Below are 20,115 nucleotides of genomic sequence, written 5' to 3'. Positions count from 1 at the left end.
ACTTTTCGCCCTCTTTTTGCCATGCTTCCTCTCCGGTCATCACCACAAAACAGACAGACGGGAGGAACTGGAAGAGGGGGAGGTGTAGGAGGAGGGGAGATAATTTATGTTCACACCGCAACACAGCTGCGAATCAGATGCGTGCCCATAGAAGAATTTTTTGTGCAATGTGCAGTGCGAATGCAACGCACATATGTGAGCTTGCCTCATTCAAATTAACTTATTTTCAAATGTCTTGCGAATTGGATGCGTTGTAAGCAGCATCTAATTCGCATAGGTGTGAACGGGGGCTTAGTGTTGACACTAAAACCTGGAACCAGTTTGTTTTCTAGGCAGAAGTAAGCCTGATTTTGCACTCCCCAGCTTTAGTAAATTAACCCCTTAATTTGCCAAAGCTGGACATTGGTTTCTATGCAGAAGTGAGACTTATTTTCCAATCAGCTTACATGTTGAAGGTCAACCTAGCATAACAAATCTTGTCTGACTTGGGCAAACCTTTTTTAACAGAGCACCCTTGGGTACATGTTTAGTGTAAGCTTTGAACTTTATGGAAAAAGAACCTAAACCTTGAATTTCACTTTTTGTGGGTGATGTAGTGGGGCAGGTGCAAACATTTTATTTACAATCTTTTGGCAGGCAGTTCCTGTTACCCACAGCTGGTGTGGCTGATGGCTCCAGTCAGGTACCCCCAGAGCCAGGCAGAGAGCTTATACAATAAGACACATCAAAAATCAAGAGGCAATGTGGAGACCGCATTTGGCCTTCTCAAGAGCCGATTTATGTGCTTGGCCAGGCCTGGGGGAGAAATCCTGTACTCTTCTCGGAAGGCTGCCAGGATCATTCTTGCCTGCTGTGTGTTGCATAACATCTGCTTGTTAAGGAATGAATCCTGGTAGCCTTTTGAGGATAGGGAGCCTGAGGTCCGTCAGCCACCAGAAGGGAGAGTACTGAGGCAGGATTGGCTACTCAAGCTGAGCTGATCAGCAGATACTTTACATGTAAGTAATGATACCTAGTTGTCAATTTGAAAAAAAAAAAAAAAAACACACTGAAAATCTCTACATGACATGGACCCATACACTAAGATGTCTGACAGCTGTTCTTGGCATTATATAGAGCTTGTCGTCAACATGATGCCACTGGGCAGCACAACCCTAAGATAAATGGCAAGCATTGTTTCTTTTCTGACATGGAATGGAGAAGGAGTAGAACAGCTGTCAGGTGTCTGTGTGTGTGCTCCTGTTAGCGAGAGAGAGCTAACCTGTATATTATGAAATTACTTCTGCTAAGTTTTTGTTGTTTGTCATTTTTTTTTTGTCCTTTATCGGAATAAGCACAGGAGATTTTTGCTTAAAAGTTGGACCCTGGAAAACCCATTCAGAGGTACTGTCTAGAGTCACAGGCGTGTGCCTTAACCAGTACCCATTTGATACCTGGTGCACAATCACAGCTCCCTGTCAAAGGATGCAAAGCTGGTTGTAATTCCATAAATTAGTAACATCTTTTTTAATTTTGTGATTGTCTACTAACATCAACAAAAAACATATGCACAGCAGTCATGGATGTAGCATACTACACGCACCAGTATGCACACACATGGCTCTCTCGAGTCTATAGGTGCCCAATGACCGACATGGACCTAAATTGTCCTGTATGTCCAGGCCCGGACTGGGACATAAAATAGGCCCGGGCATTCTAAGCTGAGCAGCCCATTTAAAAAAAAAATAATAATTACAAATAATGGCAACCGGTTTCTCTATGTATTTTAGTTATATTAAGCCTGCTTCAGTCACGGTATCTTGTCAATCATTTGGAATTATGTAAATATATGATAATACATGATAGACTGAATGCAATATATAAGGTGAAACATCTTTAATGAACGATTCAATACAATAGCAAATAGCAAAATATATTACATTTTTAGGCATATATTTTTTTATATTTAAAATGACAGAACAAAATAACTGCACTAAGGATTCAGCAAGTTTCGTAGAAGTTCACTGGTTTCTGCTACTCTGTCAATGACATCATCAGAATCAAGGTTCATTAGTATATCCTTTTCAATTGCCATCAGCATCAAAGAGCTCAAATGCTCTTGAGATACCGAACTTCTTAGACGGGTTTTAATAAACTTCAATGTGGAGAAACTTCTTTCACAAGCGACTTGAGTAAACGATAATGTAAGCAAAAATTTGTAGGCTAAACCAATGACATTATAGGCGTCAGTTAACAAATTATAGCGCTGCAGAATCTTATAGCAGCAAATGGCACAGTTCTTACATGCCATGCAAGATTTGTTGATCAGTTCTGATTCTGTTAATTTGCTTTCCTGGTTTTCCATCGATACATCTTCTACAATGCTAAATTCTTCAAGAACTGATGATTTCAGCCTGTCCCACTGCATTGCAAAATTTGCCAGTTGGGAACGCAAATTTTCTGATGTTGCTCCCTCATCAAATCGAAATAATCGTTTGCTGAGTTCTTCCATTGCTGGTGCCTGAACTCCAGATTTTTTTATATCAGAAAAGCTGTTTGGCTCCAAGCAAGCTAAGTCAGCATAGAGGGTCCCACAGGAGAGAAAGCGGCGATTCATGCTCTCTGTAACCGTATCCAAAATGACATTGTGCACACGTATTTCATAAGCTGAAACAGCATCAGAAACTGCTACATTGTCAACAGTCTCATCAGCCATTCGCTTTCTTTTTCTTATTCTTTTTTTAGGCAAAGCGGTCTGTACTTCTAGGTGGTAACTTTCTTCTTCTTGAATCTTGTCATTTGCCCACTTAACAAACTTATCAGCAGTCATTTGTATGGAATCAAAATCTCGTGTGATTGTTTTAAGTTTTTCATAAGTTCCCTGTACCATTTGAATAGCTTTTGAGATAACCATCTGAGTTGTTTGCAGATATTTGGACAATGGTGTTGTCAATTCAAATATTCGCAGAAAAATTTGCGCTGTAAGAATGGTTTCATACTTGAGTAAGGATTCTGCATAAGATTTTGCTCTAACACGCACCTCAGGTTTCGATGAGACGCTGTCTTCGATTCTGTTCAAAGTGTACAGTAGACTAACAAACAACGCAGAATCAGGATTTGAAAATTCCTCAAACACTTTTCTTAGAGTAGCATCTTTTGACCATCAACGCGTTTCCCCAATTACTGAAATTCTTCGATGGTGAGGGTCCTGGCTAACTTGTTCCCAGGTATTCATGCGCTGATAAGAATCGCAGATAAAGACAGCAATGTCATTCAACAAACTGAACAGTGATGCACTTTCAACTATCACCTTTGTTGTATCTGCAAGTACTAAATTCAGAATGTGTGCATAGCACCAGATGTGAATTTTCCCTGGTGATTCAGTTGACAGCCAGGAAGAGAAACCATTGTATTGGCCTTGCATATTTGCTGCTCCATCCGTTGAATTGCCAATACAATTTGTAATATTAAGTTTGCATGATTTTAAGACTTCCATTAGCAACTTAAAAATGTTTTGTCCTGTTGAAGATTCACATTCAACAACTGCAAGAAGCTTTTCATTGATACAATCAGTCACATAGCGAACAATTATGGAGCATTGATCTTTTGAAGTGATGTCTTGAGTTGTATCAATCTGAATTGAAAACATCCCGGCTTCCCTTACTTCTTTTGAGATATTTTCCTGGATAAGCATCCGAATAGCTTGTATTACTTTGTTCACAGTTGTTTTTGAGAGCAAGGTTATCAAAGATCCTCTTCCTTTTCCTCCAGAAGACTGCAGTTTCTTGCTGTTTTCAATACATTTGTTTACATGATCTTTCAGACAAATGTCATACTTGCTGACGAGAAGAATGAGCTCTAAAAAATTGCCATGGTCTTTCGTTATGTCCTCTAAATTATAGGCAGCCTCATCTTTATCTCCCCTATAACTCAAACCTTGCTTTCCTATAACTTTTATTACATCTACAACCCGCTGTAGTACTTGCCGCCTGGTTCTCACTTGTTTTCGCCTTACAGACATTTGCTTATACAAAAGTAGATCATCAACTCCAGCACTGCTGGATTTCACAAAAAAGGCTTCAGCACACAAGTTGTGCATTACACTCTTCTCATGCTCTTCAATTCTTTGATGAACACAACGTTTATCTGTCATTCCTTCAATAAAAGAATTTGTTTCCTGTGACTTTGAAAAAGCCAGACAAACAACATAGATTTTTTTTTCATTGCAGTAGGTGAGCCATTTGCGACTTGTTCCATCTTTACGTTTTTGTAGCCTTTTTTAACACTGGATCTGGAATATCCTGTCGTGGATGATATTTGAAAAAGACAGCTCATTTTTATTTGGACGAGCAAAATAATTAAATGATGTATCTATGTCTTCAGTTTGACACTCTGAAACATCCATAATAACGTGTTTACTTGGTAATTCAGTGTGCCCCAATTCTCTATTTTCTTCAGTGGATAATTCTGATGTTTCATCAACAGATTCCACTAAATCACCTTCTATTGTTATTTGTTCTATGTTTGTTACCTCTCTACTGGGCCCTGCCATGGGATCACTGGAACTCTGTGCATGAAGACTGAACATTTCCGAAATTTTAGCACATTTCTGAGCATCAAGTTCCAAAGACTTCTTGTGTTTCTCTCAGATTTTTTCTGGTCCTCCTTTTTGTTTTTTTATCTAAGTAAAATATAAAATCATAATGAAAAAAAAAAGTGTCACTAACTCTGGGCAGTCGGCAGGAAAGATAATTCTCACAAACTTACTGTGAGAGGAGGACCAAGCCCCCTGCCAGCTTTTTTGAGGGCAGCAGACCAGAACAGCACCAGAGAAGAAGAATAAAGACATTATCTGGCAGCACTCATAGTGTATTCCAAGCACATTATGTACCCTACCTGATAAATCTGTCTTCCTCCTCCAAAGGGTTGCCTGTGCTAGCAGCCTACTGCCCCTCTCGGAATGCTGGCATCTCGATTGAGCGCCACGAGAGGTGACCCACTGCAGCAGAGCATTACTCAAGCAGAGTAAGTTCCTGCTCATGCCATAGTCCCTCCCTGGATGCCCACACCAGATTCACTATATAAAACAGAACCTGGCTATGCACATCGCGTAACAGATTCTGTTTTCGGTCTTCCACCACCGGCTTTTTATAGGCAACTACCACTATGCAGTGTTATCATGTTCTGTGGTGAGGTCGAAGGGAGAACCCATGCAACTTTGCTTTCCACCTGATCTTATATATTTTTTTCAGAAACCCTAGATAATAAAATAGTGGGTGTTGCGATATTTGTGCAGCAGTTTTTCAAAACTTTTTGGAAAAAATTGACTTTAATTGTATATAATGCACAAAGACACAATATAATTCCCAACTGTTTGGTGAATTATAAAAGATGATGTTACGCTGAGTAAATCGATACCAAACATGTCACACTTTAAAATAGCGTCCACCCATGCAACAGGGCCAAATTACAGTACCTAAAAATCTCGATAGGCAACGCTTTTAAAGTCTTTACAAGTTACCTGTTTAGAGCTACACAGGAGGTCTGGTGCTAGAATGATTGCTCTATGTTTGCGGCGATACCTTACACGTGTTCTGCTATCGGCATTTACATATGCATGCGGGACATGCATATGCATTTAAACATGAGCATGGGGGAACTTAAATTTATTTTTATTTTTTTGAATTTTTAAATTATTTAATTTTACATTTTTTCAACGCTGCACCTTTTAAACTTTTTTTGCTATTAGAAGGCATGAACAACATCCCTTGTAATAGCATGGGCCGTGACAGTTCCTGTTTATGGAGAGATCTGGGGTCTATTAGACACCAAATCTGTCCTCTGGCCTCCAATGGAGCCAATCAGTCTGATTGGTAATGGCCAAGTAACCGAAGAGCCAGAACAGGAAGTGACTAAATGCTTGCTTCTTGTTTCTGATGTCACACGGTGAGAGGAACAACATCTGTTTCTCTCACTGTGTGCTTAGAGCTGGATGCCACTAGTTGCATCCTTACTGGGTTCCCCAATCACACAGGAGAGCCTGGTGAAGGCGGCGGTGGGAGGGGGCAGGGCTGTCTTTAATGTTGATCGGCCTTTGAGCAAACATTTTCTTGGGGCCCCCCAACCGCTCTTAGCCCTTGTACACACGGTCGGAGAATCCTACTCAATGTGTCCAAACGGACCGTTTGGTCAGATAATCCGACTGTGTGTGGTCTCCAGCAGGCTGTTTCTGTCGGAGTATCTGACGGACCAAGTTTTCAAACTTGTCGGTAACATTTTCCGACAACATGATCCGATCGGGCTTTGTCCGATTATGTGTAGAGAATTCCGATCGGACAAAGTGCCACGCATGCTCAGATCAAATTCCTACACCAAAGCTATTGGCTACTAGCCTGAACGTAGTCCCGTCGTAACAAAATAATGTCATCACGTTCTGAACGTTCGGATTTTCCGACAACTTTGTCCGACCATGTGTGTGCAACAGTTTCGGAAAAAATCTGACGGATTTGGTTGTTGGAATGTCCGACCGTGTGTAGAAGGGCTAAGAAATTTAACATATAGCAGTAAGACTCAGAATCAGTTTGCTGCAGAAGATCAGGGAGCAATTGCAATTGGTTGCCAGAGGATGCAGCATATTATTACTTGATCACTGACTGTTTTTTAGAGGTTACAACACATAATTTCTGCTCCCTCATTCATTGTTAGAGGATACTGCACATCATTACTGCTCACTGAGAAATGTACGACAGGAGAGGACCAGAGATTGCGGATCTAATACAGGAGATGACCAGAGACTGCGGATCTAATACAGGAGATGACCAGAGACTGCGGATCTATTACAGGAGATGACCAGAGACTGCAAATCTATTACAGGAGATGACCAGAGACTGCAAATCTATTACAGGAGATGACCAGAGACTGCAAATCTATTACAGGAGATGACCAGAGACTGCAAATCTATTACAGGAGATGACCAGAGACTGCAAATCTATTACAGGAGATGACCAGAGACTGCGGATCTATTACAGGAGATGACCAGAGACTGCAGATTTAATACAGGAGATGACCAGAGACTGCGGATCTATTACAGGAGATGACCAGAGACTGCGGATTTAATACAGGAGATGACCAGAGACTGTGGATTTAATACAGGAGATGACCAGAGACTGTGGATCTATTACAGGAGATGACCAGAGACTGTGGATTTAATACAGGAGATGACCAGAGACTGTGGATTTAATACAGGAGATGACCAGAGACTGTGGATCTATTACAGGAGATGACCAGAGACTGCAAATCCTAATACAAGAGATGACCAGAGACTGCGGATCTAATACAGGAGATGACCAGAGACTGCAAATCTAATACAAGAGATGACCAAAGACTGCGGATCTATTACAGGAGATGACCAGAGACGGCGGATCTAATACCGGAGATGACCAGAGACTGCGGATCTAATACAGCAGATGACCAGAGACTACGGATCTATTACAGGAGATGACCAGAGACTGCGGATCTATTACAGGAGATGACCAGAGACTGCGGATCTATTACCGGAGATGACCAGAGACTGCGGATCTATTACCGGAGATGACCAGAGACTGCGGATCTATTACCGGAGATGACCAGAGACTGCAAATCTAATACAAGAGATGACCAGAGACGGCGGATCTAATACAGCAGATGACCAGAGACTACAGATCTAATACAAGAGATGACCAGAGACTGCGGATCTAATACAGGAGATGACCAGAGACTGCGGATCTAATACAGGAGATGACCAGAGACTGCGGATCTATTACCGGAGATGACCAGAGACTGCGGATCTAATACAGCAGATGACCAGAGACTACGGATCTAATACAAGAGATGACCAGAGACTGCGGAGCTATTACAGGAGATGACCAGAGACTGCGGATCTATTACCAGAGATGACCAGAGACTGCGGATCTATTACCGGAGATGACCAGAGACTGCGGATCTATTACCGGAGATGACCAGAGACTGCGGATCTATTACCGGAGATGACCAGAGACTGCGGATCTATTACAGGAGATGACCAGAGACTGCGGATCTATTACAGGAGATGACCAGAGACTGCGGATCTATTACAGGAGATGACCAGAGACTGCGGATCTATTACAGGAGATGACCAGAGACTGCAGATCTATTACAGGAGATGACCAGAGACTGCGGATCTATTACAGGAGATGACCAGAGACTGCGGATCTATTACAGGAGATGACCAGAGACTGCGGATCTATTACAGGAGATGACCAGAGACTGCGGATCTATTACAGGAGATGACCAGAGACTGCGGATCTATTACAGGAGATGACCAGAGACTGCGGATCTATTACAGGAGATGACCAGTGTGAAAGGGATCTCTAAGAGAGACTGACCACTTTTATTTTTTATTAAGATCAGTTTTAGGCTGGGTTCGCACTGCTGCGGCTACGAGAACCGGATGTGATTCACACCGCACTGCAGTGCAAATCACATCCGATCTCTGTGCGATGCGAGTTCAGCCATACAGATAGTATGGCTGAATTCGCATCGCACCCGCCCCAAACTCACACAGGACCATTTTTTTGGTCCGCAGCAGAATCGGATCGCATGGGTGTTCACACCATGTGATCCGATTCCTGTCCAAGTTTGCAGATCGCACTGTGATATGCGAACTGATCTGGGGGTGTCATTAACGTTTCACTGACACTCCCAGCAGTTCGGATAGGGCAGTGTGAACTGCCGCCGGGAGGCATGCGATGCGGGAACCCGCCACGGGTTTGCGGCGTTCCCGCATCGCTGCAGTGTGAACCCAGTCTAAAGCATTGCCAGGCACGAAAAAAAAAAAACACTATCAGCCAAGATACAAAAAACACATTGGCAGGCATGATAAAAAAAAAAAACACATTGGCACAGGCATGATAAAAAAAAAAAAAAACACATTATCAGCAAAGATGCATAAAAAAATATACATATGAGGCAGGCAATAGTGTCCCTTACCTTTCTAGTTGCAGGTCCTTTTACGACACTAAGCAGATGAGGTCTCCTCCAACTCCTCCCCCTTTGGTCACATGACCTCTTCTTCACTTCCTCCTAAGGTGAAAGGCTGGCCGGATGGCCGCGGAGGTGGCCGAGGAGATGGCTGTGGTGAGCGGCGCTGGCACAAGGAGCAGTCCAGCCCGCAGCCCGCGACTCAGTCTTTGGCAGAAATAAATGCGGCCGTCTCCGCGGAGTTGGCCGCGGAGCTTATGGCAGATTGGCAGGACCAGCTTCGCAGTGACATGCGGCCCGGCGGTCCGCGGCCCACCGGGCAATTGCCCGGTGTGCCCTATGGCCAGTCCGGGCCTGTGTATGTCCCATATAAAGTAAAGATACTGTCGTAATCAGCATGTGTTTGCAACCAATATGTTTGTTTCACTCCTGAACTATGATAAAGAGATTTCCAAAACTCTAAATAGCCTGCACTAATTTAAAGCCTATTATGAAATGTGATTTATATCTCAATGTCATTGTACAGGAGTGGTACTGCTTATGGATCCTGTTGGGAGGAAGCCATCTTCACATCCTTCACTCACCTTCGTTTCTGAAAAGTGGATACGTGGAAACTGGCATCCTGGACCTGCATAAACACTCTGGCATGTCAGAGGTGGTTTGGAAGCAGCACAGCTATTTCCCCATCCCTCTCCTCTATGTTGTGTAATTGCTTCTGTGTTTAAAATAATAAAATAACCTGGAATAGACATGAGAGACCTTTTTCTTTTCAAAGGTGGCGGTGCCTTATGTTGGCAAAGAGCTGGGCATATGGGTGAGCATTCTCCATCTCAAATAGACACATATCCAAATAGATACAAGAGAAATACATTAAACACAATCTGATTCTCTCTCCCCCCTGACCCCCCCCCCCCCCCCGTGTAGGCCCTAGCATTGAGAAGATCATAAAGCTGACCTCTGTTGTGGGCCAAAGACAAACCTTAAATGTGATTTTTGGAAAACTAGTTCAGATGAGCACAATCAACTATAAACCTACACCATTATTTATTTAGACAATAAACACATGTAAAACTGAAAAGCCAGAATTATTAAATTAAATCCTGCCATGCATGTATTATGTGTGAAAGGGTGTGCCTGGTAGTTGCACCCTAACGTCATCATTTTCTAGTAGGGATTATTCCAGCTACTTTTACACTTTTGACACATTTTTGGGACCATTGTCATTTATACAGCGAGCAGTGCTATAAAAATGCACTGATTACTGTAAAAATGTCACTGGCAGCAAAGGGGTTAACCACTAGGGGGCAATCATAGGGTTAATTGTTCTCTCTTTGTGTTCTAATTGAAGGGGGAAGGGGAATCTCTAGAGCAGAACAGAGGATCAGTCTCTTCTCCCCTCAGAGAATCGCAAACTGTGTGTTTACACACACAGATCCCAGGCCTCAGTGTGTCACCAGCAACCGCCGGGCACTCGCATCGGCTCTGGGGGGAGCAGCAGGCGCGTGCCCATAGTGGCCACAGGGTGAAGTGACGTTGCACAACGTCGTTTTGCCCAGCCATGCCATTCTGCCACAGTAAAACTGCGGCAGATGGTCAGCAAGAGGTTAAGGGGCCATTTTATTAAAACCATCGCTGCCATTAAGACCAAGACCGGGTCCTGGGAACAATCCGTGCTTACGGAAGTTGAGAGGGCAGAGCCGACGTTCGTCGATTTCCCCCTCTGAACATACAGAAGGGGCTTGGAAGGAGGCTCAACATATAGCTAAGGACATGGTTTTAATGAAAGATGAAAACAAAAAGGTTCTTTCTTCAACAGAGATATTTCGAAGAAGGGGAAAGTACAAGCCATATGCTGGCTCTGATAAGATCTCAAAGGGGATCCTCATATATAGAGGCAATCACCAGTCAGGACAGCTGGTCTCCTCTCATGCATGGGCGTCCGCAGAACTTTTTTCGGGGGGGGGGGGCTAAATTTTATGGACACCCACACTCAGCCCCTTTTCAGCAATGTCATGAAGGGGACGGGCTTAGTCAGTCATTATCACATAAAGCTTAGGCAGGCAGGCAAAGGTTTGAGAAATTTGATGCAAAAGCTTAATAGAAGGATCAACCTGCCATTGCCTGATTAGCAATTTCTAATCTGTTTTTTTCTTTACACTATTGAATGCACCAAATTATTCATACACACATGATCAAGGCACTACAAGTGAGTTATAAAAAGAAAACACATGTAGAATCTGCATTTGTTGTTAACAAAGGACAAATAAACTATATAAATATATTTATTTTGGAATGTATTAACTTAAATATATACACACACACACACATATATATATATATATATATATATATATATATATATATATATATATATTTATGGCTGAAGCCCTATGACCGATACGTATCCGAACAATACAAACTTATCATGAGATACCCTATATGAAATGGACCTGAAAGTGTGCCCTGGTCCAATGGACGGTATACCAAAATAAGGGGGCAAAACACTTAGGTAGGGATAAGAGAGTTTTATTGTTTCCAGCTTAACCTTTATTGAGCAAGTTGAGTGAATGCTCGAGACATCTCTACCTGTGGGTTAGGGATGTACCGAGTGAAGCAGGCCGATTTCCACCTGCCCAATCTTTTGATGACGTGGTCCGGGACCCCGTGCCGGGATGCGGATGTCAGTACTAGAATCCCTTTAGGACCCAGCACAACTCACCTGACACAGCCTGTGTCTGGGAAACAACAGTGATTGGCCAGCTCACGTTTAAATCACCTGTATCAGCATTCAGTCAGCGCTCGTGTTAGAGTTCACTTGTGTTTGATCCAGCTGATATTTGCTCTGTGACTTTCTTGTTTGACCCGGCTTGTTTGACCTTCCTTGCTTGCTTCTGATTCTGTACCGTTTGGATTCTGATCTACCTGTGTATGACCCAGCTTGCCTAGACTACGCTTTGCCGGATTCTACTAGTACCCACATCTGCAGCAGTGAACCACAAGGTCCAGCAATCATCTATCCTCATCTACAACAGTGAACTACAAGGTCCAGCACTCATCTACCCTCATCTACAGCAGTGAACTACAAGGTCCAGCAATCACCTACCTTCGTCTGCAGCGGTGTACTACAAGTCCCAGCTGACCTGCTCTGCTTAGACCTGCTCATGGTATGTGCTTTGAACTCTTTGTATAATCAGCACACCTGAACTGTTACTTGTTATCTGCACCTAGCCTGACATTAACACGAGCCAATACATAAAGGGAAACCTATCATGAATCCTGAACAGGCTCAGTTGTTTACACAAGAACTTTGCCGTTTATCGCATCAAGTTCAGGAAATGGCCACAGAGCTCACCAAGGTGCAATCTCCTTCTACTACCACCATTACTAAAACTCCATCTGAACCAAAAATTCCTTTGCCCGACCGGTTTTCTGGTGACCGTAAAGCGTTTTGCAACTTTAAAAACAGCTGCAAATTATATTTCAAGTTGAGGCCATCCTCGTCTGGCCCTGAAACTCAGAGGGTTCAAATCATTATCTCTCTACTACAGGGTGACCCCCAGGCTTGGGCCTTTAACCTGGAACCTAACCATCCAGCCTTACTAACAGTAGATGCCTTCTTTGAAGCCCTTGGGTTGCTATATGATGATCCAGATCGTGCTGCTACTGCAGAATCGACCCTGCGTAACTTAAAAGAAGGAACTACCACAGCTGAAATGTATTGCTCAGAGTTTCGCAGGTGGGCCCCGGAATCTGGCTGGAATGATGCAGCTCTCCGCAGCCAGTTTAGAATTGGCCTTTCAGATGCGATTAAAGACGCTCTGGTCAACTTCTCCTATCCAGCCTCACTGGAGGAGGCTATGTGTCTAGCTATTAGAATTGACCGCCGCCAGCGAGAGAGGAGGCGAGAACAAACGATGGCTGTGGCAAACTGTTTACCTTCCTTACCACCTGATTATTCCATCTCCAGTGCCAAATCTGAGGAAGAACCTATGCAGTTAGGCTCCACCCGGTTATCGGCCCAGGAACACAAACGCAGGCGTAATATGGGACTCTGCTTATACTGTGGCCTCAAGGGTCATATGCTCCGTTCGTGCCCTACACGTCCGGGAAACGCCAGGACCTAGGTGATTGCGGGGAGGTCACCTTAGGTCTACTCTCATCTCCCCAGGGGGACAATCGTATACTTTTACCCGCTGTCATTCACTTTGGGACAGGGGCTCATGAACTGCTGGCCTTGGTGGATTCTGGAGCAGCTGAGAATTTTATTGATAAAACTCTGATCACCTCTTTGTCCCTGGAAACTCATGCTCTAGATTGTCCAGTCCGCCTGATCTCTGTAGATAATCGGCCTCTCTCACAAGACCTAGTGCTCCAATCCACCAACCCTTTCCAGTTACAAGTAGGGGCTTTGCATTGGGAGAAGATTTCTTGTCTTGTCATTGACTCTCCATCCACTCCTTTGATCCTAGGCCTTCCTTGGCTTCAGAAGCACAATCCTGTAATTGACTGGCCAACAAGAGATATTCTGGCTTGGTCCAATCAGTGTAAAAAGAGCTGCATCCAGCACCCTGTTCGACTTGATACCTGTCAAGTGGGAATAGAACAGATTCCACTTTGTTATAAGGACTTTCGGGATGTGTTTTCTAAAGGAATTGCTGACACTTTACCTCCTCATCGCAGTTATGATTGTCCCATTGACCTCTTGCCTGACACTACACCTCCTCGAGGGAGAGTCTTTCCACTGTCTGAACCAGAGAATCTTGCTTTGCAAGAATACATCCAGGAAAACCTAGCTAAGGGTTTCATCCGTCCCTCCACTTCTCCTGCAGGAGCAGGATGCTTCTTTGTCCCGAAGAAGGATGGAGGACTGCGACTTTGTGTTGATTACAGAGGCCTAAATAAAATAACCATTCCCAATCGGTATCCTCTCCCTCTCATCACAGAGTTGTTCTCTCAAATCCAGGGAGCCAAAATCTTCTCCAAACTGGATTTAAGGGGAGCCTATAATCTGGTGCGAATCCGTGCAGGCGATGAATGGAAGACGGCCTTTAACACCAAGGATGGTCATTATGAATGTCTTGTCATGCCTTTCGGCCTCAGGAATGCACCAGCCGTCTTTCAGAACTTCATGAATGACATTTTCCGTGACATGATGGGTCGCTTCATGCTTGTTTATTTAGACGATATTTTGATTTACTCTCCCAATCTTGAAACACATCAGAAGCATGTCTGCTCGGTATTAGCCCGACTAAAGACTCACTCCCTTTTCGTAAAGCCTGAAAAATGTCTTTTCCATGTTAAACAAGTACCTTTCCTGGGTTATCTAATTTCTGACACAGGCCTCACCATGGACCCAGCCAAGGTTCAAGCCATTCTAGACTGGGCACCACCTTCAGACCTGAAGGCAGTTCAACGCTTCCTGGGCTTTGCAAATTTCTATCGAAAATTCATTAAGAACTTTGCCACCATTGCACATCCCATCACCTCTCTCACCAGGAAGACTCCTAGTACATTTAAATGGACTACTGAAGCCCAGGCAGCCTTCACCCAGTTAAAGAAAGCCTTTACCTCTGCACCAATTCTACGCCATCCTGTTCCTGAGCTACCTTTTATTGTAGAGGTAGATGCATCTGAAGTAGGAGTGGGGGCGCTTTTGTCACAAAAAGATCCTGTAAGTGCTGCCATCCACCCTTGTGCCTTCTTGTCCCGTAAATATTCCCCAGCAGAACGCAATTACGATATAGGCAACAGAGAACTTTTAGCCATAAAGCTAGCTTTAGAGGAATGGAGACATTGGCTGGAGGGAGCTCGCTATCCATTCATAGTTCTGACTGACCACAAAAACCTTGAATATATCCGTTCTGCTAAAAGACTGAACTCGCGTCAAGCCAGGTGGTCATTGTTCTTCTCCAGATTTGACTTTACAATTTCTTATTTACCAGGTCCAAAAAACATTAAGGCCGATGCCTTGTCTCGCAGTTTTTTATCAGAGTCTCCTCCTCCGCTTCCTCCTCAACCCATTATCTCTGAGGATAGGATTTTGGCTTTTACCCAGACTGACATCTCTGAGGCCTTGTTACCAGCACAGGCTGAAGCCCCTCCCTCCACTCCCCCTGGTATGCTCTTTGTGCCCCTGGCTCTTCGTTTGCAGGTATTGCAACAAGTACATGCATCAAAACCTGCAGCACATCCAGGGTTTAGACAAACTTTTGAGATTGTCTCTCGCAACCTCTGGTGGCCATCGCTTAGGCAGGATGTGTTAGCCTTCGTCCAGGCCTGTGAAGTTTGCGCCAGAAGCAAGAGCAGTACCTCTAAGCCCCCCGGTCTCCTTCGTCCTCTACCAATACCTACCTGTCCCTGGACCCATTTATCTATGGACTTTATCACAGACTTGCCCCTGTCCCAGGGATGTTCCACGATCTGGGTGGTGGTAGACAGGTTCAGTAAAATGGCCCACTTTGTTCCGCTTCCGAAGCTTCCATCTGCTAAAGAACTGGCATCTTTATTCATTAAGCACATTTTCAGGCTCCATGGGGCACCAGTTAACATTGTCTCTGACCGTGGCTCTCAGTTTATAGCTCAGTTTTGGAAGGCCCTTTGCTCTCAGCTGGGGATTAAATTATCATATTCTTCAGCATATCATCCTGAGACTAATGGCCAAACAGAAAGGACTAATCAGACTCTAGAGAAGATGGTACGTTGTCTGATGGCCAAAGATGAGGTGGAGTGGGTCAACATCCTTCCATGGGCAGAGTTTGCCTTTAATAATTGTGCCAGCACATCTACAGGGACCTCTCCTTTCTTTTGTGTTTACGGGTTGCATCCTCGTGTGTGCTCCTTTGATCTTCCGCCCTCTGATGTTCCAGATGCCAACACCACGATTGAACATTTCTCCAAAATCTGGTCCGATGTAAATCATGCTATTTCCCGCTCTGTGCAGGCTTTTAAGAAAACTGCTGACAAGAAGCGCTCAAAGGCACCAGAATATAAAGTTGGTGACAAAGTGTGGTTATCATCTCGGAATCTGTCCCTGCATGTTCCATCTAAAAAGCTTGGCCCAAAATTCATCGGGCCTTATGAAATCTCGGAGATTGTTAATCCTGTGTCCTACAGATTAAAACTGCCCCCATCCATGCGCATTCCAAATGTCTTTCATGTTTCATTGTTGAAACCTGTTCATTCCAGCCTCCTAGTAAATGAACCAGAACCTGTGGATGTGTTGGACAGTCAAGAATATGAAGTGGCATTTATTCTTGATTCCAGACGAGTGCGCAATTCCTTACAATATCTTGTTCATTGGAAAGGGTTCGGCCCAGAGGATCGATCTTGGGTACCAGCTCGTGATCTTCATGCTGATCGACTTAAGAAGAAGTTCCATCTCCGTTATCCAAGTAAGCCTGGGGGTGCAGGAGCAACCCCTCGAGAAAGGGGGGGTACTGTCAGTACTAGAATCCCTTTAGGACCCAGCACAACTCACCTGACACAGCCTGTGTCTGGGAAACAACAGTGATTGGCCAGCTCACGTTTAAATCACCTGTATCAGCATTCAGTCAGCGCTCGTGTTAGAGTTCACTTGTGTTTGATCCAGCTGATATTTGCTCTGTGACTTTCTTGTTTGACCCGGCTTGTTTGACCTTCCTTGCTTGCTTCTGATTCTGTACCGTTTGGATTCTGATCTACCTGTGTATGACCCAGCTTGCCTAGACTACGCTTTGCCTGATTCTACTAGTACCCACATCTGCAGCAGTGAACCACAAGGTCCAGCAATCATCTATCCTCATCTACAACAGTGAACTACAAGGTCCAGCACTCATCTACCCTCATCTACAGCAGTGAACTACAAGGTCCAGCAATCACCTACCTTCGTCTGCAGCGGTGTACTACAAGTCCCAGCTGACCTGCTCTGCTTAGACCTGCTCATGGTATGTGCTTTGAACTCTTTGTATAATCAGCACACCTGAACTGTTACTTGTTATCTGCACCTAGCCTGACAGCGGATGAAGCTGCTCCGATGCGGAAGGAGTGGCCGGAATACTCACCAGGATTGAGGAGCAAGTTGCGGAGGAGAATCCTAACATGTTTAATGAACTGGCAGTTCGTTAACGGTTTGACCGGGAAGGGCAAAAGAGGGCTTGAGTCCGGGAGCTCGGGTAACCGAGAGAGTAACTGTGTAAGCACAGCGACCGGGCACCAGGCGTTGTTGGTTTTGTAGAGGTGGATATCTACGCCGGTGCCTGTTTGCTGGGTCTTGGTTACCGAGAGGTGGAGGATGAAGTGGTCCTGGTGACGGAGCAGATGACGTCTGCGAAGGACTGGAGTACGTGGGCTGTTATGAGTGAACTCGCTGGGCCGTAGGAAGCCATAGTAGGCCAGGTAAATGGCTGCCTGTATGACCAGACTGGGGAGAACACCGAAGGAGTAACTGGTAAGCATGGTGGACATGTCCCTGAAGATGGAACTGGTGATAGGGAGCCGTTTGACTTTTGTTGGCGGCTGTTGCTTCTGGATGCCGCGCAGGATGGCTCGGATCGCGTGGGACGAGAAGATGGACGGCTTGGTAGGATCCTGAAGTGAGAGGAAGTGCTGTATGCCAGCTAAGTATAAGCGGATGGTGTTGAATGACAAGGCCAGTTGATTATGGCAGTATGAGGTGAAGGCTAGTATGTGCCTAGCGTCTGTGGGGGTGCCTACTGTGGAGGCGAGCAGAAATGTATTGAACGCCTTCCAGGCTACCTGGTAGGCTTTCAGAGTATTGTCCGATAGTGAATGGTTGATGAGCTGAGTGGCTCTATGTAGATGTGGCTCTAGTCCAGGGTCAACCGAGACCAATGCGGGATAGGAGCTGAGACCGTATCTGCACTGGGAACCTGCTGAAAGAAGGACAGGAAATTAAAGCGGGACAATGCGTCAGCTGCACAATTGTACTTTCCTGGGATAAACGTGCAGTAAACATTAAACTGATGCTGCAGAGACAGCTGCACCAGCCTGCGTAGGAAGGACATCACGGAGAGAGATTTGGACCTGCCCTTGTTGACAATTTCGGCTGTGGCCTGGTTGTCGGTGGTGAAACCTACAGTTTGTCATGTCCAGGTATGACCCCAGAGCTGGGCGGCTGCTACCATGGGGTAGAGCTCGAAAAGGGATGACGACTGACTAAACCCAGGGATTCTGAGTATTTGAGAAGGCCAGGGTCCGGCGAACCAATGGTGGCCAAAAATTGCCGCAAACCCTGTGGAGGCCACGGCATCTGTGTTGAACAAAGAGATACCGTTCCAGGTGGACAGGAACTCGTCCCACATCGACAGGTCTGCTAAGGCTGCGGTATCTAGGCATATGATTTGATCCGGGTCTTGTGCCTGAGAAAGGTAGACCAACAGGCGTGAGACAAAGGAGCGACCTTGCGGAATTATACGCATGGCATAGTTGAGCATGCCCAACAGCGACTGTAGCTGCCTCTTTGTACATCCCCTGGTGTGGGTGAACTAGTGGAGAACTGCCCTGATGCGGGTCAGTTTGTCGAGGGGCAGGCTGGCCTACATGGAGCTGGTGTCCAGATTGACTCCGAGGAAGGTGATTGATTGCGCGGGCCCGTCCACCTTATGTTCAGCGATGGGGACATTGAGGTTCCCAAAGACGGTCCTTAATTTGTCGAGGTCCCTTGGAGGTGTGCCTGGCTGTTCGATCAGCAGGAAGTCATCCAAGTAGTGGATAACTTGCTGACAACCAACTTTGTGCAGGAGAATCCACTCGATAGACTGCGCGAATGTGTCGAACAGCCACAGGCTGCTTTTAGAGCCAAACGTTAACTTGGTGGCGAAATAATATTGATCTCTCCATTTAATTCCGTGCCAGCACCAGAGGGACGGGTGGATAGGCAATAGTTTAAAGGCGTCAGATCTGTCGGCTTTGGCCAGCCACGCACCTGTGCCTACTTTAAGGATGGCCTGAATCGCCATGTCCACCGAGGCGTATTTTTAATGAGAACTCTTCGGAAGGAATCAAGGAGTCTAAGCTGGGAATGTGGGAAGAACGAGGTGCAGACAGGTCGTACACCAAACGATTTTTATTAGAAAATTTGCCCTTGACAAGCCCAATAGGGCTAACTCTCCACATATTGAAGGGGGGCTGTGAGAAGGGACCTATGACAAAGCCTCGTTCCACCTCGTTCTGCAGCAGTTGGTCAATGGCTTGCTCGTCAGCGGCTGCTGAGCGGAGGTTTCTGCACTCGTAGGTCTGGTGGGGTAGGGAGATGAGGCCGGTGTGGAAGCCTGTCGTGAAGCCACCGATGAGGAAGGTGGCTAGTGAAGGAGTGGGGTGCATAGTGAGGTAGAAGCCCAAGCATAGGACGTCTATGCGGCTCAGTCATGAGCCCTTATGTGCTTTGACCTCGCACAAATTTCTGGGGTGTGCTCTGTGACATACGACACAGATGTGCAATAGGCGGCACTGGCTAAAATTGCACGAGCCGTAGTTATAATTATTGCAGATGGCCGCTCCCCCTACGGTTCGGACCGTACGTCCAAATTTGTCCACTTGATTCTTTGGCGCAGGGCCTGATTGGCCTAGGGCTGCACCAGAGGTGGAGGGGAACTCTACCGGGCGACTAACCTGTATGTTGGCGCACCAGGAAGCGGTATGGGTGGAGGACTGGCAGATGGCACACAGGGGTGAACGAAGGCCGGCAAAATGCCGACAGAACAGTTCGGTGTCCATAAGGCTCCAGTCTGTGGGTGACTGGAACTGTGCCAGTTTAGCGGCTGCCTTGGCTGAGAATGACTGATGATAGTCGTAGAAGGAGAAGCCTCCGTATTTGTATCCTAGGTCCACTACCGTGTGGAGGTACAAATCCAGCTCTTCCCTCCTGGCAGGTGATGCTGAGCAAATGACGTCTCTCAGCATCCCAAAGGCTAGGGCAAACTCTGGGATGGAAAGTTTACGATTCAGCCTGGGGTCCTTAGCTTTGAGGACTACGGAGACGTCTCCCCAGGTGTAAGCCTTGTTTTCTGCAAGGTCATGTACCAAAATGAGCAGGGAGGCCAGGTTGACATCCTTGCCGTCCAAGATGTCCTTCCTAATGCCGGCCGGCACCAGATGTGCTGGACAGACCACGGGACATGTTCCTTCGTTACCTGTCGGCAG

General features: G+C 45.5%; 1 pseudogene; it reads right to left on the bottom strand.

The window, feature by feature from the left end:
- Positions 1 to 4,258: 4,258 nt before the first annotated feature.
- Positions 4,259 to 19,089, bottom strand: LOC143998046 (uncharacterized; annotated as a pseudogene).
- Positions 19,090 to 20,115: the final 1,026 nt, after the last annotated feature.

This window comes from Lithobates pipiens, unplaced genomic scaffold (assembly GCF_037356315.1).
Source record: "Lithobates pipiens isolate NorthernLeopardFrog02 unplaced genomic scaffold, aLitPip1_a1.2 Scaffold_19, whole genome shotgun sequence".
Classification (NCBI taxonomy): domain Eukaryota; kingdom Metazoa; phylum Chordata; class Amphibia; order Anura; family Ranidae; genus Lithobates; species Lithobates pipiens.
The sequence above is the reverse complement of the archived record's forward strand: the minus strand, read 5'-3'. Positions and strand labels throughout refer to the sequence as shown.